The sequence below is a fragment of the Cervus canadensis genome, chromosome 5, assembly GCF_019320065.1.
Source record: "Cervus canadensis isolate Bull #8, Minnesota chromosome 5, ASM1932006v1, whole genome shotgun sequence".
Taxonomy (NCBI): Eukaryota; Metazoa; Chordata; class Mammalia; order Artiodactyla; family Cervidae; genus Cervus; species Cervus canadensis.
The window spans coordinates 38428626-38451725 of NC_057390.1; positions in this window are offsets into that span (position 1 = coordinate 38428626).

Here is a 23100-nt window from a genome sequence, read left to right on the forward strand (position 1 = left end):
ATTTGATTTCTGGTTCCTCTGGCTTTTCTAAAACCAGCTTGAACATCTGGAAGTTCACGGTTCACGTACTGTTGAAGCCTGGCTTGGAGAATTTTGAACATTGCTTTGCTAGTGTTTGAGATGAGTGCAGCTGTGTGGTAGTTTGAGCATTCTTTGGCATTGCCTTTCTTTGTGATTGCAATGAAAAGTGACCTTTTGCAGTCCTGTGACCACTGCTGAGTTTTCCAAATTTGCTGGCATATTGAGTGCAGCACTTTCACAACATCATCTTTTAGGATTTGAAATAGCTCAACTGATATTCCATCACCTCCACTAGATTTGTTCATAGTGATACTTCTTAAGACCCACTTGACTTCACATTCCAGAATGCCTGGCTCTAGATGAGTGATCACACCATTGTGATTATCTGTGTCATGAAGATCCTTTTTGTACAGTTCTTCTGTGTATTCTTGCCACCTCTTCTTAATATCTTCTGCTTCTGTTAGGTCCATACCTTTTATGTCCTTTATTGAGCCCATCTTTGCATGAAATGTTCCTCTGGTATTTCTAATTTTCTTGAAGAGATCTCTAGTCTTTCCTATTCTATTGTTTTCCTCTATTTCTTTGCACAGATCACAGAGGAAGGCTTTTTTATCTCTCCTTGGAACTCTGCATTTGAATGGGTATATCTTTCCTTTTCTCCTTTGCTTTTCAGTTCTCTTCTTTTCTCAGTTATTTGTAAGGCCTCCTCAGACAGCCATTTTGCTTTTTTGCATTTCTTTTTCTTGGGGGTGGTCTTGATCCCTGTTTCATGTACAATGTCATGAACCTCCATCCATAGTTCATCAGGCACTCTGTCTATCAAATCTAGTCCCTTAAATCTATTTCTCACTTCCACTGTATAATCGTAAGGGATTTGATTTAGGTCATACCTGAATGGTCTAGTGGTTCTTTCCACTTTCTTCAATTTAAGTCTGAATTTGGAAATAAGGAATTCATGATCTGAGCCACAGTCAGCTCCCGGTCTTTATTTTTGCTGACTGTATAGAACTTCTCCATTTTTGGCTGCAAATAATATAATCAATCTGATTTCAGGGTTGACATTCGGTGATGTCCACGTGTAGTCTTCTCTTGTGTTGTTGGAAGTGGGTGTTTGCTATGACCAGTGTGTTCTCTTGGCAAAACTCTATTAACCTTTGCCCTACTTCATTCTGTACTCCAAGGCCAAATTTGCCTGTTACTCCAGGTATTTCTTGACCTCCTACTTTTTCATTCCAGTGCCCTATAATGAAAAGGACATCTTTTCTTAGGTGTTAGTTCAAAAGGTCTTGTAGGTCTTCAAAGAACTGTTCAACTTCAGCTTCTTCAGAGTTACTGGTTGGGGCATAGGCTTGGATTACTGCAATATTGAATGGTTTGTCTTGGAAATGAACAGAGATCATTCTGTCATTTTTGAGATTGCATCCAAGTACTGCATTTTGGACTCTTTTGCTGACTATGATGGCTACTCCATTTCATCTAAGGGATTCCTGCCCACAGTAGTAGATATAATGGTCATCTAAGTTAAATTCACCCATTCCAGTCCATCTTAGTTCGCTGATTCCTAGAATGTCGACGTTCACTTTTGTCATCTCCTGTTTGACCACTTCTAAGTTGCCTTGATTCATGGACCTAACGTTTCAGGTTCCTATGCAATATTGCTCTTTACAGCATTTGACCTTACTTCTATCTCCAGTCACATCCACAGCTGGGTGTTGTTTTTGCTTTGGCTCCATCCCTTCATTCTTTCTGGAGTTACTTCTCCACTGATCTCCAGTAGCATATTGGGCATCTGCCACCCTGGGGAGTTCATCTTTCACCGTCCTATCTTTCTGCCTTTTCATACTGTTCATGGGGTTCTCAAGCCAAGAATACTGAAGTGGTTTGCCATTCCCTTCTCCAGTGGACCACATTCTGTCAGACCACTCCACCATGACCTGTCTGTCTTGGGTGGCCCCACATGGCATGGCTTAGTTTCATTGAGTTAGACATGCTATGGTCCATGTGATCAGATTGGCTGCTAAGTCACTTCAGTCGTGTCCGACTCTGTGCAACCCCATAGACAGCAGCCCACCAGCCTACCCCATCCCTGGGATTCTCCAGGCAAGAACACTGGAGTGGGTTGCCATTTCCTTCTCCAGCACATGAAAGTGAAAAGTGAAAGTGAAGTCGCTCAGTCGTGTCTGACTCTTAGCGACCTCATGGACTGCAGCCTACCAGGCTCCTCCATCCATGGGATTTTCCAGGCAAGAGTACTGGAGTGGGGTGCCATTGCTTTCTCCGGATCAGATTGGCTAGTTTTCTGTAATTGTGGTTTCAGTCTGTCTGCCCTCTGATGCCCTCTCAGCGCCTACCATCTTACTTGGGTTTCTCTTACCTTGGATGTGGGGTATCTCTTCACAGCTGCTCCAATAAACTTGCTATGAACATCTAAATATGTTTTATGTGGATATATTATTCACTGGGCTTCCCTAGTGGTGTAGTGGTAAAGAATGACAAAAAAGACGTGGGTTTGATCGTTGGGTTGAGAAGATCCCCTAGTGAATGAAATGACAACCTACTGCAGTATTCTTGTTGGAAAAATTCTATGGACAAAGGACACTGGAAGGCTATGGTCCATGGGGATGCAGAGTTGAACACATCTGAGCGACCCAGATTCATTATTATTTCATTATTCATTTCTGGTTTCATCATTCATTTCTCTTGGACAAATATCTAGGAATAGCATCACTGGGTCATAGAATAAACATATGTTTAACTTTACAAGAAACTTCCTAACAGTTCTCCAAAGTAACTGAATCTCCTTATACTCTGTCCAGGAATGTATGGAAGTTCTGGTTGCTTTCCACCAGGATTTGGTATTGTCAATCAAAAAATTTCACCATTCATTTGCCACATTCGATCATAATCATTTGCCAGAATGAAGTGGTGGTGGTTTCAATCTGTTTTCCCCTACTGATTAATGATTATGAGCATCTTATTATATCATCCTTGGTTATTAGAATGCTTGTGAAGTATCTTGTGCCAGTGTTTTGAACTTTTGCCAGTATTTTGAATTGGATTGTCTGCAGTTTTATTACTGAGTTGCAGAGATTCTTTTTATATTCTGCAAGTTTTTGCCAAGTATATAAATTGTTAAGGTTTTATCCTAGTTGTGGTTTGCTTATTCAGTCCTTAATGGTGTTTTCTGAAGAACAAATGCTTTAATTTTAATTAAGTCCAACTTACCAGCTTCTTTTCCTTTGTGTAGGCTAAAAAATATTTTCTTAACCCAAATTTGTAAAGATATACTCTAATGTTTTCTTCTATATGTTTACATATTTAGCTTTTTCTTTTGGTCTGTGATCCAGTTTGAATTATTTTTTTAGATAACAATAGGTAGAAATTATTTACATTTTGCAATATGTCTATTATATTCACCATCCTGTGTTGGAAATATTTCCTACTCTGTCTTTCTTAAAATTCTTTTATTTCTAAATATAGATATTATTCAGGAATTAGCCATAACCTCTCTTTTACTACACTTTCTTCTTGTATGATTTTGCCTTTTCCCATGACTTTCAATGAGATTTAAACACTGATGATATCTAAATATGTATCTGCATTGGAGTACTCTCTCCTGGGTCTTCAGGTAAATCAGTTCAGCTATCTATTTGACATTGTCCATCGAATGTTTCAAAGACATCTTAAATTTAACATAGCCAGAAACAGTCTTCATTTCCCCAGTAATAGGACTGTTCCATTCTTGTGAGTTTTCCTTATTTCCACAATTATTATTACTGTACTCTCAGAAATCTAGGACTTATCTTAAGCCATTTTTCTCTTACCTTCCTCAGCCAATAGCAGTGAATTTTCATTTATTTTTCTAAATCATCTAAAATCCAGCTACCTAAATTGAAGATATGCTCTGTTATGTCTTTAATACCCACCCACAACTGTCTCTCACCTGGACTACCACAGCAAGCTGTTTACCAGCTCTCTTCTTCACATATACCCATCTATAATCCATTCCTCTCAATACAGCAAAAGCTATCATTTAAAAATATACATTGTATTACATAATCTCCTACCTAAAATAGTTCAATAACTTTTACTCAGTGAGCTAAATAAATATGTATTAATCATTTATTGTGTGTCAAACACTGTTCAAAGCACTGGGGATATAATTGTAATTACAAAAAGACATGGTTCCTAACTTCATTAAATTTGCATTCATCCAATATCCACACACACACAGCTATAACACGTTAACTCTGTCAAATATACAGAAGAGCAATGAATAGTGTCATCAATGTCTTCAAACAGGAATTTGATATGGTTAGAAGATAAAGCAAGCCTACTTGGGATACTGATTCTTTAACACAAATTATCTAAATAATAGGACCCCAGGTAGAAAACTATGCATATAAATGTGCATATTTAAGCTATGATAAGGCATGACAAAGACATGAAGCTAGAAGGACAGATAATTAGGGCAGCAAGCAAAAAAGAACAAGATGAGTTTGGTGAAAAAGGAAGGAGCCTAATTTGCAGGCCTTGTTAAGTAGTTTTCTCTTCCTTAAAATAATAGAACAATCTGAGACGGATTACTGTGGCTATTATGTAAAGAGTATACTGAGCACCAGACAGAGCTTTGGAAGGTTTGGAAATGATCTAGATCAAGTGGGATGGTAGCACTTTCCTGCTTCAGGACCCATACCCATTCTGCCTGGAAAGCTCTCCTCCACTTGTCAGGTCTCAAATGAAATGTTTCCAGTTCAGTGGAGGCCACCCCGACTACCAGGAAAATAAAATGCTTCTTGTTCAGATCCATTATTTTCTATCACTTTGTTTGCTTCCTTCTTAGCACTTTCATATTTTGTAATTAGCACTTCTTGTTTATTGGTTTATTTCTATTTCCAGCACTAGAATGTTTGTACCAGGAGAGCAGGGACCATGTCTGTCTGTTTCTTTGTCTGTTTTTCCCAGCTTATAAATTGTCATCACATGCGCCAGCAACTGCTTCATGGTTGTACTCAAATGTTAATCAAATGAAGTAATAACACAGTCTTCAAAATATTAGCTCTCCACTCTTCATAGTATATGCCACTTTAGTTCAAGAATTCTCAGTTAAACATTTCAACAACTGTTCAATTTCTATATGTCACATGCTGGGCAAGGTATTAGGGACAGAATGGCTTGTAAGACCATATGATATCTATCAATAGTTTAGAGCAAGGGTTCTGGAGCCAGTCCACTTGGACATGAACTAAAGTGTTTCTGCTCCCTAGCTGTGTGACATTGGGAAATGGTCTTAGCATCTCTGGTTCCTTATTACATTGTATATTAAAGGACATTTTTGGTTTTCAGCTATTATTCATCCTAATGGGCAAAGTAGAAACTGAAATCAAATTAATCGTTTACTACAAATATGCTATGTGTCAGGAAGGAGAATTACAGGATATTTGAGAGTATGTAACAGGTTGACATATTTATTACTATATAACAAGCAGTCCTAATATTTAGAGAAAAGAGAAAACTTTGGGCTTCCCTGGTGGCTTAGACAGTAAAGAATCTGCCTGCAATGCAGGAGATCTGGGTTTGATCCCTGGGTTGGGAAGATCTCCTGAAGAAGGGAATGGCTACTCACTCCAGTATTCTTGCTTGGAAAATTCCATGGACAGAGAAGCCAGGCGGGCTATGGCCCTGGAGACGCAGAAAGTCAGACCCGACTGAGCAACTAACATACACACTCTCAGGAGAAAATGTGACTTCATTTTAAGTCCAGGTTCATTCTGCCAATGCACGTTAAGGAGATGAGCTGAAGAAAGCACTGAGATCTCAAGTAAAACCCTAGTGTCATGAAAACAGCAGCTGCTGAGTGTGTGTTTATGTGTATGCAGTCATCTCATGGATCAGATGTCACAAAAATCTGCTAGCAACTACTGCTTATAACTATTCAAATACTATGTGGCTTAAAATAGCAGTCATTAACTCTCACTAATCTTGGTTCCACTGGGGATTGGCTGATGCAGATTGGACTTAGGGGGTGAGTAGCTCTATATCTCCGGAGACAGCAATGGCACCCGACTCCAGTACTCTTGCCTGGAAAATCCCATGGACGGAGAAGCCTGGTAGGCTGCAGTCCATGGGGTCGCTGGGAGTCGGACACGACTGAGTGACTTCACTTTCACTTTTCACTTCCATGCACTGGAGAAGGAAATGGCAACCCACTCCAGTACTCTTGCCTGGAGAATCCCAGGGACGGGGGAGCCTGGTGGGCTGCTGTTTATGGAGTCGCACAGAGTTGGACACGACTGAAGCGACTTAGCAGCAGCAGCAGCAGTTGTATATCTCATGCTTTTCTTTCTCCCCCTGAAATCAACAGTCTAGAGCAAGAGTTTTTCCCATGGCCGGGCAAAAGCTATTCACACAAAGAGAAGTTCCACATAAACTCTGAAGTGGCATGCTGCTATTAATGCAACATGGAATTGAAAAGAGAATCTCCAGGCTGAACTCAAAGTTGAAGGAAATAGACACCACCTTGTGTATGGAAAGTACATGGCACACGAGTTGGGAAGAGGAGGAATGAGGAATTGGGACCTGGATGCAGGAAAAATGAAGGATAATTCAACTCACCAAATCTGCTCAATTTGTTCTTCATTTTTCCTGTAGAGACAGGGATGCTGAATGTTGGCATGATGAAGAAATAAATATGGGAAAACATATACCTCTCTATTATATGAGAGTTCAATAGTAATCTTAAGTAGAATTTTAACTAAAATAGATAAATAGGAAGAATGAAAAAGAAAGACAAGGCAATATGTTTTTGTCTTTGAAGTTTCAAGATAAATGCCACTAGTTATAGCAACTATTTTGTAGGTATATGACAGAACAAAGACATGAAGCATATTATGCAACTTGTGATTACAGCTATTATTCCTTTAACTAAATTTTCCCTTATTGCACAGGGTATTTTTAGTAAGAAAATGCCATTTTTTTTCTCTCTCTCTTTTTCTTATCACATTTCAAGCTCTATTTCTTATGGGATTACTTTGGGCAGCTGAGCATTCTATAGTTTGTTGGTGCCCTTTCAGGATCTTTCCTTACATAAGAGATACTTTTTAAAAAACAGTTTTATTCTGTATTCTGTAATTGCCTGGATTTCAGGCTCGTTTTTACCAGGCTATGGGAGCAAATCTAATCAAGTATAGAAACTGAATTATGTGCTCTGACTTCAATCCTAAAATGTCTATTTTCCTTTTTATTTTTTTCTCATTAGAAAGGACTTTCAAACTAATTTCTTTAGCTTTTGTATTTCCTTTGACTATTACAAAACCACTGTTTAGGACAGCTCATTAAAATATGAATTTTAGTATAAAATTATGAAAATAAAGTTATTCTAATATCTTCTTTCACCTAAGAAAAACTGCTTTACATAACATATCAAAAGGAAAAGGAAAACTTCTAAATTATACTTAATCCGTTGTAATGCTCAATCATCCAAAAAGAGAGAGAGAGAGAGAGAAAGAGAAATATTCCCCTGAAAAATTGTTTGCTTTAGGAGGAGGTAGTAGAAATGCTTAAATGTTTAAGACTTTCTCTTCTATTCCTCTGTTGTTTTACAAAGCTCCTTATTCTAAGGCTCTCAGAGAACTCAAAACAGCCAAATTCTCCCCCTATGAATCAGAATTTCAGTCAAAAAGAGTTAAGAGTTCATTTAGCCTACTTCTTTCAATTTAAGAGGAAATTGAATTGAGGGAAAAGGACACCAAGACTTTCCACCAATTACCTAGGGTTGTGGCCATAGACAATCATAGGTATAAATACTATTTTTACCATGCAGAGATGATGTGACTACCTCATTTCAGTTTCCTTATCTGCAAAATGAGAATAACATATCCCTTGAAGTGTAATTGTAAGGATTCAATGAGAAAATATATATTCCATAAGGTCATATCAGTTCAGTTTCTCAGTCGTGTATGACTCTTTGCAACCCCATGGACTGCAGCACACCAGGCTTCCATGTCCATCACCAACTCCCGAAGCTTACTCAAACTCATGTCCATAGAGTCAGTGATGACATCCAACCATCTCATCCTCTGTCCCCTTCTCCTCCTGTCTTCTGTCTTTCCCAGCATCAGGGTCTTTCCAATCAGTCAGTTTTTTGCATCAGGTGGCCAAACTATCAGAATTTCAGCTTTAGCATCAGTCCTTCCGATGAATATTCAGGACTGATTTCCTTTAGGATGGACTGGTTTGATCTCCTTGCAAAGGGACTCTCAAGAGTCTTCTCCAACACCACTGTTCAAAAGCATCAATTCTTCGGCACTCAGCTTTCTTTACAGTCCAACTCTCACATCCATACATGACTACTGGAAAAACCATAGCTTTGACTAGACTGATCTTTGTTGGTAAAGTAATATCTCTGCTTTTTAATATGTTGTATAGGTTTAGTCATAGCTTTTCTTCCAAGGAGTAAGCATCTTTTAATTTCATGGCTTCAGTCACCATCTGCAGTGATTTTGGAGCCCCCCCCAAAAAAAGACTGTCACTGTTTCCATTGTTTCCCCATCAATTTGTCATGAAGTGAAGGAACCAGATGCCATGATCTTAGTTTTCTGAATGTTGAGTTTTAAGCCAACTTTTTCACTCTCCTCTTTCACTTTCATCAAGAGGCTCTTTAGTTCTTCTTCACTTTCTGCCATAAATGTGGTGTCATCTGTGTATCTGAGGTTATTGATATTTCTCCTAGCAATCTTGATTCCAGGTTGTGCTTCATCCAGCCTGTCATTTCTCATGATGTACTCTGCATATAAGTTAAATAAGCAGGGTGACAATATAAAGCCTTGACATACTCCTTTCCCAGTTTGGAACCATTCTGTTCCATGTCTGGTTCTAATTGGTGCTTTTTGACCTCATACAGATTTCTCGGGAGGCAGATAAGGTGGTCTGGTATTCCCATCTCTTAAAGAGTTTTCCACAGTTTGTTGTGATCCACACAGTAAAAGGCTTTAGTGTAGTCAATAAAACATAAATTCTTCACTTCCAGTCCAGTTACCTTTGCCCATAATGGTTTATGTTCACCTTGTTCCAGTATGTAGAGTTTATTGGTAACACAGGAATCACACATAAGAGTGCTTAAACCATCATTGATGTAGACTGTACTGAGTAAGAGGTTAAAGAGAGACCTGCCAGAGTGGAGGGATGGTGGGAAGGGAAGGAGGTGGTATATGTATAATTATGGCTGATTCGTGGTGTTGTATATCAGAAACCAACACAACATGGAAAAAATTAGAAAACAAAAAAACTTTAAAAAGTAAATATAGAAAAAATAATAAAGGATAGTATAAATGGAAAAAAAAAATGAGCTGAGATACCAGTGCAAATAACACAGACATTCCTGGTGTCAGAAGAAGACTGTAAGTGAGCATCTAGCTCCCTCTCTCTCTCTTCTGTGCAGACTTCACATCATGATATACTATCACAGTTTGTCCTATGTGTAATATTTCAATACATCAGGATTGAATCAAGAGGAAATGAATGAAATTCAAAAAGGCAAAAATCCAAGAGTTCTTTTTCTCTCATTCCTTTACTCATCTAGGGCTGTCCTACTCAGATAATTCTTATGCCCCATTAATGACGGTAATATCTAGTTAGAGGAAACACCTCTCAGAGTTGATTCTGTTTCACACAAAAAAATGCAGTGCCCCATTATAAGTTCACTTAGTAAGAAGTGAATTTTTATTGAAAATATTTGAAAGTGAGGTTCCCAGCTCAGTTTCTGTGCAGCAAAAGCCACATCCTAAAGCTCATCCAAGTAGAACACCTGTCAGTTTTTCTTTGGGTTGATACATTTAATCAGGCACTGGAAAGTGCTTTTCACCACTGTAACACTGTACCACCATACAATATTGTGAGGTGTATAGGAGTATTTATTTAAACAGTGCCTCCATATGAAGCCCACTGTTTCTAATTTAATCATTAAAATAGGTTGAAATGTTAAGACTCATGATGTTCATTCTACAAAGGGATGACAGGTTTAAAGAGCTCTAATGTCTTACTCTAGTTTATACAAGTTGTACAGAGCTAAACCAGGACATGAACTGACCTTTATCAAAGGTCAAAGCTCATGTGCAGAGATTAACTTTCTGAAAAACTGTTATCATTTACTAAATGCCTATAAACTGCAGCACATTGGGAGAACAGTTTCATAGGCTATTTCATTCACATATGAGCTTCATCTAATAGAGAGGTCTATATTCCACGACATTTTGTGAACTGAAGTATCCCTAGTGATTATACAAATCACAGTCCTCATTGCCTTCCAATCCATGTTTCATTAAACCCTGTTCACAAAGAGAATTGAATTGCAAATCAATATAATTGACTTGTTTTCTAATCTGCAATCATTTTACGAATTTACTTTAGGATTTCCCTCCTGGTCTAGTGGCTAAGAATCCACCTGCCAAAGCAGGGAACATGGGTTCAATCCCTGGCCTGGGAAGATTCCACACACCACGGGGCACTTAAGCCGCTGCAGGACAACTACTGAGTGCACTTGCTGCAATGGGCGCCTGAAGTCCTTGCACCTAGAGCCCACTTTCCACAACAAGAGAAACCACTGCAGTGAGAAGCCCATGGCCCACAACTATAGACTAGCCCCCACTGGTCTACAGAGAAAGCCCACTCACAGCAACAAAGACTCAGCACAGCCAAAAATAAATAAATAAGTAAACAAATAGAAGAAAGAAAGACAGAGAGAGAGAGAGAAGTCCCCTTTAAAAAAGAAGAATTTACTTAAAAAATGTATACATAAACACATACTTAGGACAGAGGAGTACTGGTGAGCTATAGTACATGGGATGACAAAAGAGTCAGGCATGATTAAGTGACTAAACAAAACACATACTTAAATGTTTAATAAATGCATAAAATAGCATCATTTGAATATCTTATAATACATTATTTTATTTTCTGCTTGGCCATACTGTGTCCTCTTCTTTCCTCATTCTACACAGCTCACTATCCCATCCTAACTCCAAATACTGTTAAGTCCAAACATCCCAATGTTTTCTAGAAAATATATGTATGTATAGAAAGTGACATCACTCAGTCGTGTCCGATTCTTTGCGACCTCATGGACTGTAGCCCACCAGACTTCTCCGTCCATGGGGTTTTCCAGGCAAGAGTACTGGAGTCGGTTGCCATCTCCTTCTCCAGGGGATCTTTCCAACCCTGGGATCGAACCTGCGTCTCCTGCATTGCAGGCAGACGCTTTACCATCTGAGTCACCAGGGAAGCCAGTATGTATGTATACTATGTATTTATGTATCTGTACACATACACAAACACACGAATGCAAATACTTCTTTGACACATACAAACACAAAATAAACAATCAATATAATCAACCACACATTTGCATATGCATATATAGGTTTTATTGTCATTCTTTCTCTGTAAGAAATGATCTAGCACTATGTACATTTTTCTGCATCTTAATTTTTTCTCTGATAAATATTTTAGAAAATTCCTCCACTAAGTGACCGTAGCTGTAATTCATTCTTTTAATCATCACTTTAACAGTCTATTGTGTGGATATACCAAAATGTATTCAAGAATTTCTGTAATTGGTGGACAACACTTGTTTCCACATTTTTGTTACTGAAAACAATGTTGAAATAATTATCATTGTACCTATGACCTTAAATACTAGTGACTTTCATTTCATGGAATGGGCTCTAAGAAAGAAGATTCATATATTAAAAATGTATATATGTTTTTTATATATACCCAAACTTAAGTTATATTTTATATTGGAATATTGTTGATTTATAATGTTGTTACTTTCAGGTGTTGTTACTTATAGCTAAGTGCGTCAGTTTTATATATATATATATATATATATACACACTATATACATATACACACACACATATATGTATATGTATATATATGTACATATATATGTGTATATATATGTATATTCATTCCTTTTCCATTTCATTTCCCATATAGGTTATTACAGAATAATAAATAGAGTTCCCTGTGCTATACAGTAGGTCCTTGTTGATTATTTTACATATAGTAAGTAATGTGTACATATGAATCCCAAACTTCAGATTTATTCCACTTTAGTAACCATAAGTTTGTTTTCTATGTCCATGAGCCTATTTCTGTTTCATAAGTTCATTTGTACCATTTTCTAGATTCCACATATAAATGATATCATATGGTATTTGTCTTTGATTTGTTTCACTTGGTGATAATCTCTAGGTCTATCCATGTTGTTGCAAATGGTGTTACTTCATTCATTTTTATGACTGAGCAATAATTCACTGTATATATGTACCATGCATTCTTTACTCATTCCTCTGTCAATAGACATTAAACTTCCATATCTTGTCTTACAAACAGTGCTTCGATGAACACTGGGGTGCATGTATCTTTTTGAATTATGGTTTGCCTCAGATACACGCCCAAGAGTGGGACTGCTGGATCATATGGTAGTTTTATTTTCAGTTTTTAAAGGAATCCCCATATTGTTCTCCATGGTGGTTGTAACAACTTATATTCCCACCAACAGTGCTGGGGGGGTCCTCTTTTTTCTGCACTCTCTAGCATTTGTTGTTTGTAGAGCTTCTGATGGTGATTTGCTATTCTGACTGGTGTGAAATGATACCTCATTGTAGTTTTGACTTGCATTTCTCTAATAATTAGTGATGTTGTCCATCTTTCTATGCACCGTCTGTATGTCTTCTTTGGAGAAATGTCTATTTAGATTTTTTTTCCCATTTTTTGATTGACTTTTTTTATTTTCTTGCTGTTGTTGGTGATACAGAGCTGCATGAGCTGTTTGGTAAGGAGGCAAAAGACCTGTATTCTGAAAACTATAAGATGCTGATGAAAGAAATTGAAGATGACACACACAGATGGAAAAGATACATATGTTCTTGGATTGGAAGAATCAACATTGTCAAAATGTCTACACTACCCAAGGCAATCTACAGATTCTTTGCAATCCCTATCAAATTACCAATGGCATTTTTCATAGAACCAGAAGAAAACATTTTTTAATTTCCATGGAAACACAAAGGACCCTGAATAGGCAAAGCTATTCCAAGAAAGAAAAATGGAGATGAAGGAATCAGAACCTTGTCTTTAGACTATACTACAAAGCTACAGTCATCAAAATAATATGGTACTGGCACAGAAACAGAAATGTAGATCAATGGAATAGGATAGAAAGCCCAGAAATAGACCATGCACCTAAGGTCAATTTATCTACAACAAAGGAGGCAAGAATATTCAAAGGAGAAAAGACAGCCTCTTCAATAAGTGGTACTGGGAAAACTGGACAATTATTGTACATGTAAAAGAAAGAATTAGAACATTCTCTAATACTATACACAAAGGTAAATTTAAAATGGACTAAAGACCTAACTTTAAGGCTGAATACTATAAAACTATTAGCGGAAACAAAGGCAGAACACTTTTGGATATAGATCACAATAATATCTTTTAAATTTACCTCCTATAGTAATGGAATAAAACAAAAAAGGAACAGATAGAACCTAATTAAACTTAAAGGCTTTTGCACAGCAAGGAAATCATAAACAAAATGAAAAGACAACCCACAGAATGAGAGAAAATATTTGCATGTAAAGCCACCAAAAAGATTGCAAAATTTGCAGTTCCATCAGCCAATGTGAAAACATGTATTTCTCCACATCTCTCCAAGAGTACTTACTAACAATAATACTCTTTTATTTTTCATCAATGTTTAAGTGGTATACAATGTATACACCTTACCTATCTACTGAGAAATCTGTATGCAAGTCAACATGCAACAGTTAGAACTGGAAATGAAAAACAGACTGGTTCCAAATCAGGAAAGGAGTACGTCAAGGTTGTATATTGTCACCCTGCTCATTTAATTTATATATAGAGTATATCATGTGAAATGACGGGTTGGATGAAGCACAAGGTGGAATCAAGATTGCCAGGAGAAATATCAATAACCTTAGATACTCAGATGACACCACACTATGGCAGAAAGCGAAGAAGAACTAAAAAGCCTCTTGATGAAAGTGAAAGAGGAGAGTGAAATAGTTGGCTTAAAGCTCAACATTCAGAAAACTAAGATCACCACTTCATGTCAAATAGATGGGGAAACAATGGAAACAGTGAGAGACTTTATTTTGGGGAGCTCCAAAATCACTGCAGATGGTGACCGCAGCCATGAAATTAAAAGACACTTGCTCTTTGGAAAAAAAGATATGACTAACCTAGACAGCATATTAAAAAGCAGAGACATTACTTTGCTAACAAAGGTCCATCTAGTCAAAGCTATGGTTTTTCCAGTGGTCATGTATGGATGTGAGAGTTGGACTATAAAGAAAGGTAAATGCCAAAGAATTGATGCTTTTGAACTGTGGTGTTGGAAAAGACTCTTGAGAGTCCCTAGGACTGCAAGGAGATCAAACCCGTCCATCCTAAAGGAAATCAGTCCTGAATATTCATTGGAAGAACTGATGCTAAAGCTGAAGCTCCAATACTTTAGCCACCTGATGTGAAGAACTGACTCATTGGAAAAGACCCTGATGCTGGGAAAGATTGAAGGTGGGAAAGGAAGGGGACAACAGAGTATGAGAGTGTTGGATGTCATCACCAACTTGATGGACACAAGTTTGAGCAAGCTCCGGGAGTTGGTAAGGGACAGGGAAGCCTTGCGTGCTGCAGTCCATGAGATCACAGAGTCAAGAGTCGGACATGACTGAGTGACTGAACTGAACTGAACCTATACAACTTTAACACCTATTTGCATTTTTCAGATCACTGACTAGAGAGAGGATCTTTTCATTTGTATACTGATCATTTATTTTCCAAATTACCTTATCTCCCCCCACCCCACCCCCATTTTTTCTACTGGGTTATTTGTTCCACTCTTTGTAATTTGTAAATATTTTTAGTATCACACTTTATTAATGCTATTAGAATTAGTGTTTGAATATGATATTTTCTTACCAAGAAATGGCTTCTCCATGTTAAAACTTTTTAAAAATCCATGTATTCCTTACTGAAAGAAAAACATTCTAATTGCTATGTATTAAATTACCTCATATATACTGGTATCTAATTTTGAACACTACTGGATTTCACCAAACAATTTATCTATTGAAAACTTACATCAAAATCACATTGACTTTTAATGTAGCTTTACAATAGACTCTAGTCTAGTTTTCTTTTTTTACATATTGTCACTCTATTCATCTCCATATTTTTCTCATCAAATATTAGGTATTTATCTTTTCTTATAAATTTTAAAATAAATTTCCAGCTAGGAAAATTAATTTTTTAAAATATTGATTACTATCAGTGTCATATAATCATGATTCTGACATCTTGGCCCAATTTCTGATTTTAATTGAAGTGGAATTAAGAGTTTTGTACTTGGGACAGTATTTACTGCTACTGCTGGTAAACAGCCTTTTATACAGTTTGGTAAGGCCCACTTTTCCATTGTACTTAAATTTTTTCATTAGAAATGTATTGCTGAATTTTATCAAATGCCCTTTCAACATCAATATTTTTAATCCTGTGCTTTTTCTTCACATTTCAGTTATGTCTGTGGACATCTTATTTTCTTAATGAGTAAATTAATGGGTCCTTTAAGTGGGAAAAAGAATCTTCACTTGATACCTGCAGAGGATTAGCTCCAAGGTCACCATGTGTATCAAAATACGTGGGTTTCAAGTCCCATGGTTAGCCCTCCAATCCATGATTCTGTATCCATGGATTCAGCCAGCTATGGATGATTCAGTACAAATGCTTTGTACAAGTAGACCTGCACAGTTCAAACCCCTTTTGTACAAGGGTCAACTGCAAATAATGGTGTTTTTAAATCATTAATAACTTTTCATGAAAAGTAACCCTATCCTCTTTTGCAATAAAAAGACAGTTGCAACTAAGCAATTCTGGAACACAACACAACACTTTGTTTTTGGCAAATAATACGGAAAAAAATTAATAATCAATTGGACTGCTTCTTTTGGCTTCACCCCTGCCTTAAAGGGGAATTAGTCATTCTCCCAAACTCCTTGTTCTTATTTCTATCACAGTTTTAAGTATAATATCTCTTAGGTATATGTTATTATATTTACATCTCACAGTAAAATTTGTATCTTGAAGGTAAAGCTCTCTCTTTTTCTATATGTTAGTGACTTAGCCCAGTGTCAATTCCATCACAGCTTTTCAATAATTAGTTGTTGAATAATAGAGCTTTTAATTTGTTGTTTTTTGCCTCTAGAATGACACAATGAAACAAAAATGCTGAATAAACTTAAGTACATCTTTTAAGGACTGCCTTCTTAAAAGCTAAGTCTTTTCTAAGAGACTTTCAAAGTTAACTCAATCTCTAAGGAATGAAGAATGTTGTCTGGTGACAAGGAAAAATTTGCTGTAATTCTGACTGAGCCATAATGAATTCTGTACCATCTGTTAAGGATTAAAACAAAATAGAAAAGCAAGGAACACTAAGTATACTTAGATTACAGATCTAATCAATACCATATTCAATTTACTTAAAATATCTGTGCATGTAAAGTTTTAACTGCTGCTTTATATTTTGTACCATAGAAAATTAACCAAAACTTCAGTGACCTCTCTTAGTAAGCAGTGCTCAATGTTTCCTCAAAAAGACAAGGTTGTAGGAAGTTAAAGAGCCAATGCATTTACTGGATCTACACAGTCTCGTGATTTGATGTCAATCACTGGACTCTTTCTATTGATTGGCAGGTTATATCTTATATAAAAATGGAATGAGAACCTGCACAATTTATATATTTCCTAGAATTTTATCACAATCCTTCATAGGTTTTTTAAACTTGATACTGTATTTCCACCACTATAATTAAAAATAAATTTATTTGAAATATACTTTCAATGTCATCTGCAAAACTCACAAATTTAAATATTAATAAAATAGTAAAATTTTCTTCAACCACTCTAGGCTGCATATTTTACATACTTTACCAATTGTGCCTCCACACACATGCCAATGGCTGTGTCCTTTAGAAGTCTGAAATCCCTGGAGAAACACACATGTGTGAGTACACATATACACACACACACACACAATCAGATTTTCTGTCCTAAGACTATTTTTAAGTAATCCTTGATTTGCTGCAGACAACCCAAAACAAAAAGTTTAATTGCCTAAATATACACTTGCATTCTTAAACCATATTCTTTCTCTAAACACACAAAGTATCACTCCAAAATAACAGAAATAATTCATTCATTCATACATTCATCCACTAATTTATTCAATAATAATTTTGAGCATCTATTACATACCAGGAATTATTTGAAAAGCTAGAAATATGAAAGGAATGAAACAAGTTCCAAACCAAAGAGTTTACCTTCAAGAGGAAGAAAAATCATCTGAATATTTACAATTAAACAGATATCTATATCTATATATAGATATGTATATAAATCACATTCAAAACTAAAATAAAAATATATGTGCATAAGATCAGTGACCCATTGTGGTGACCAGGGACAAAGCACAGATATTTATGGTACTGCAGCACTGGAGACAAGTAGTGAGCAAATGATTAAAATTACTTTATAAGAACAAAGAATACATATTTATTCTGAAGGCTTTGATCCTTCTTGAGCTTTTATTGCTATTGCTGTTCTGATGCATTAATCTTCCCATATGAGCAGTTGAGGGAGTGGTGATCTTTGAAGCATATTGTCATAATTTGCTTGGTCTTAGAGCAAAGTAAAATTCCCACTGATGATTATTCAACTCAAATCAAGGAAAGAAAAATAGAAATCTAATCTAGGCATTACCCTAACTAACCTTTTCTACAGTTCAGGTATGTTGTAATTGATTTAGAGTGAATAGGTTTCTTCCCTTAAGAAAAGTCTGATATTTGTTATATTATTTTTTCTGTTAACAAGAGAGTTTGGATATGTGTGTTGTATGTGATTTTCCTATTATAGTTGGACAGTTCAGATAAAAATGTTTCCCATAATTTTGCAACCAAATGCATTATTTACTTTCCCACTAGGAAAAAAAATAAAAGATCATTAGCTGAAAGCATTGGGTAAGAAAACTAGATGTATAATGACAGACCTGCCACAGACAAGTGAAGACAGTACAGCAAAGAAATGTATCAAAGACCTACCAAGCAGTGGTGGAGGGGATAACCAAGACCTGTTTCCACCATCTGACTTTAATGACTTCGTATTTTATCTTAAAACTCACCTGCTTATGTGGGAATTGGAAAACGAAACATATTACTGATTTGGCCTAATTAAATCCTTTCATCAATGATGTATTATAGTTGTATTCTCAGTCTGCTGGACTAGTACCATAACAGTTATTTAAGATATCCCTTAAAATAAATCTCTTGATTTTAGATATTAGCTTAAATCTCAAGCGTAGCAAATCATGTGGTTCCTCTTTCCAAGCAGAGGAGGGGATCAGTTTCATATAAGATTTGGTATCAGATATACTGACAATCAGATTGCATGCCTTAATCAAATTCAAATGGTATAAACATAAAGGAATATCATATATTATACTATATTTTTACCAAAAATGCAATGAACATATAAATATTAAGCATACACAAGTTGAAGCTGAGAAAGTTTGAAGGCAAAGGGTAAGGGGGACAGCAGAGGATGAGATAGTTGGACAGTAACCCTGACTCAACGGGCATGAATTTGAACAAACTCCCAGAGACAGTGAAGGACAGGGAAAGCTTGCAGCCTATGGGGCTGAAAAGAGTCAGCTGCTGAACAACAGCAATGCAAGCTGAAAGGTCAGATGGATATAGGTGACATACACACATATATGGATCAGGAGCGTCCAACCTTGAAGTCGCTATGATTTAATGATGGAAATTCAACATAAATACATATCACAACTATTTTAGTAGACTTGATAATACAGAGCAATCCTGATTAGATTACTGAATAAACCAAACTATCAAGTCTTTTTTAGGGGTTCAGTAGCATTACACAGTTATACTGAATTTTCTCAGTATGTCTCCATATAAATACATGCTGGTAGTTTCCAGTGGAAAGCATTGCTAATTCTATGGGAATATCATGTGAATAACTCCCTCAAAGCACCAAGAACAAATAGAGATGATAGGTTTCCACTGCCAACAGCTGCTGAAGCCCTTGCTATAGTCTCTGGTTGGACATCTCTTCCCAATAGCAATTGTATTATATCTTCGTTTATGGTAGCAGGTCCTGGTACATGTGGGGCAAATTGGTGACACCAACAAATCTGATCCCATTTGCTGGCAAGGTAGGTTGTTTTCCCAATTCTTTGTCAGCCAACACATTAGGAGCCTCCAATGAGCAGCGAAGGATGCCGTGATCCTCTTGAAAATGTCTGCTAAGATGAGTATTCATTGGAGACCTGAAACTAGCAAAGTGCTATTGACAAATGGTCTCCCACGTGGAGGAAAGGAAGGTGGAAGAGAAGAGCACTGCTGTCCACACCGCCTGCGGAACAGTGTTACCCAAGAGATGCGGGGCTTTCTTGCTTATTCCTATGCGAACTCATTCAGAACAACACGCCCTGAATATATCCTCTTTGAGCTAAAGAGGTTATAATACAAGTCCTCGCACAAAATAGCAACAGGATTATCAGTAAATTATATTTCTCTGAATTTCACCATAGGCGTTGGCACTCTCCATATTTTCACATTAGCAATACCGCAGGCAGCAAAAGATAACTATGTTCAGCTTTAACATGGATGGGTTTAGTGTCACTTTCAATAATTATTGAATTCCTGCCTTTGGATTTATATTTTGTCCATATTTAACATTTTCTTTAAACCATTTAAATATCCCACCAGGAGAATGTCTCTGAGATACTGGCTAAAGTAAAAAAAAAAAAAAAAAAATCAAAATAGAAAAACAGCAAGAGTTTGCCTATCCATTCTTTCTTCATTAAATCATTTAGTCGGTAGTTTGTGTATATTTACTATGTTCCAAAAGCCTACGTTTAAGGTTGTAAGTGCAAACGGCTTGGTACTTGCCCTCACTGAATTTACATGTTTGAAGAAAAACTTTAGATAGTGATATAGACAAGAAATTATAGTAGAAGTACCATGTTCCAACAGTGGGGTGGTGGAGAAATACAGAAAGGAAGAGAGGCATAGAGCATGGAAATTTTCTATAAAATACTAACTAAATAGAACTGCATTTTGCAGTTGCAGAGCTTGGTTCACATTTGCCAGATTTGAAGAATTCAGACTGATTCACAGGAAAATTCTGTGGGACTCATCGGGGGCCTTGACAAAGAACAAGTGCTTCCACAGTGAAGAGTTTATGAATTATGAAGGGCACTGCCATAGCATTTAGTGAACAAGCCACCTTACAAAAAATAGATGGGAAAGTATTGAGAAGATTGTTAAAACTGCCATGAAAAAGTTCTCCCTGATGGGTTTGAAATTTTCTGACAGACAACACAAATCTGTCACAGTGGGCTCTATGTTATCAGATATAACTTGTTTACCTGGTTTCAGTTAGACTTGAAATTTCAATTAGACTTTCCAATCATTTCAACAAGGAAACAAAACTTTATAAAATGTATCTGAGTATCTTTTTTTAAGGGAGAATATAAGAAAGAAATAATAATAAGAAAGCAACAAAGGCTTGGAAAGTAAGAAGCAATGACTTTAACCAGGAAAATAATGAAAAGATGTCCCAGGTTAACATCTGTATCCCAACCGAGAAAGCAATATATCTATCCCATTTATAACAGAATGTTCTACAGGGAAAAAAAAGTTTAAGAAAAGTTTTGCACATGATAAATGACATTTTCAATATACTAGAATACCTTAGTGTCATGATGAAGGTAAACACTTCTTCCATGAAGGACAAGAAACAGAGTGTAACTTGAAATACAGTGAGAAAAAAACAAATCTATAAAAGCAGTTCCAGGAACATATATAAGCCAACTAATTTCTGACATGCTTTTCATTTAAGGAACATTTATTAAACTTTGATTATGCAGTTATAACTCTAGGAAGGTGACAGTATTGATGAAGAACATAGACAAGGTGCCAACCTTATTAGAGTTTATACTCCAGAAATGGAAAATATATTATTAAATACATGAAAAACAACTCCAATAAATTCAAATAATAATAAATGCTATGAATATACCAAATGGGATGGAAAGTTTCTGGAGAGATGAGTGGCCCCGTAGAGGTGGGGTGGTCCAGAAAGGCTTCTTTGTGAAGACTAAATGGTGAGAAGAAATCAACCGTAGTAGGATCTAGAGAAAGTGGAACACAGGAGAACATAAAACCTGAAGCAAAGGCTTCAAGCCAGTGATGAGGTTGGTGTGTGTTAAGAATAGAAAGAACAATCCATGAGACAGGAATGTAAGGAAAAACAAGAGAACCGTACAGGCTTATGTCACAAAGGAGGTCAGATGCTAGATTAGGTAGTACATGTCAGGCTATGGCCCAAATTCTGCAGGTTGTTCCACAATCAATGTCAAGCAACTGATACTGTCTGGGCATGATACAATCAAAGCATCACACTCATTCTCATATGTATAATAGGTATCGGACAAGAGACAAGTAGACCACTGATAAGTCTACTGCAAAAGACCATGAAGTTTTTACCAGGATGGCGAAGTGTAAATGAAAAACAGAAGTGATGTGAAAGATATATTTTTGAGACAGAACTATCATATTTTATCTATTAAAATTGTGACCCATGTTTTATTTCAAAGCAACACATTTTTTTCTATTCTAAATAAAGACAGAATCTCTTTAAAATGTAAAATATCTCATTTAAATATTGCTTCCTTTTGGTATTTCCACATCTGTTGCCTCTTACTGTTCCCACATAACACTTTTTTCTAATTATAAAGACATGTTCATTCATAATTCTGCTAATTAGTGTCATTCAAGTTGCAAAAAATAGCTATAGTCAGGTTACTTCAGATCATATAAAAATACACAGAAATATAAAAATATGCCCTAAGCTGGTCAAGCAGCTGCATGCAGTCCTTATAAATGCCGAGAATACAGCTTATTTCCTTTTTATAACTGCAAGCCTCTTGACCCAAGGACAGATCCAGAGACATTGTTATCATGTCCTCCCATAAGATGTGGGTATTTAATGTTGTCTATGTTATGCTTCGGAGCTCTCTTCTCACTCTCGCCTGCTCTCCTTTAGGTTCTTCCATCATAGTTTGTGTTTCTTGCATTGTCCTAGATTCAACTTCCTGCCTTTGTGTGTTCATGTATGTGCACCTTTTCTTTTAAGTGTAATTCAAATTTCCAAAGAGAGATTCATTTTATTAGAACTTCTCAAATCAGGACTGGACACCTGGTTTTGTGATACAGACACTAGATAATTCACTTTAGTTATTGGAATAACCTCTGTGTTCAGAGAAGTGTGTTCATGTGACTCAGAAACGTCTTCTCACGCATGGCCACTTGTCTCAGTGGAGGAGCTGAATCTGACAAGCTCTGTAACAGATGCTTCCATCTGCAGCTGCATGTCAGAGAGAAACAATAAACTTTAAAAAAATAACATGCCTCAGAAGCACACCTAAGAGTGTTGTCTATTTCTCAATCTCACCACCCCACCCCCCCCACCAACAAACACAAATCTGCACAGAATTCTGATGTAAAACCAGGGTTGACAGTCACTCAGAACCTGATTGGCTTTTTTCAAGTTCATTTAAAAATTTGAACTTAACCATTTTACCCTGCAAGAAATATCAACCACTTGACTCATTTGACTTTATAAAATATTTATGGTCTTTGGGAATTGGAGGCATCTTTGGGCTTCCTTGGTGGCTCAGTTGGTAAAGAGTCTGCTTGCAATGCAGGAGTCCTGAGTTTGATCCCTGGAAAGGAAGATCTGGAGAAAGAAATGGCAACCCATTTAAGTGTCCTTGTCTGGAAAATCAATGGACAAAGGAGCCTGGTGGGACTACAGGCCGTGGGGTCGCAAGAGTCGGACATGACTAAGCGACTAAACCTACCAAACAGTTCTTTATAGAATTTATCTTTATATGCATTTTGCTTTAAGAAATGG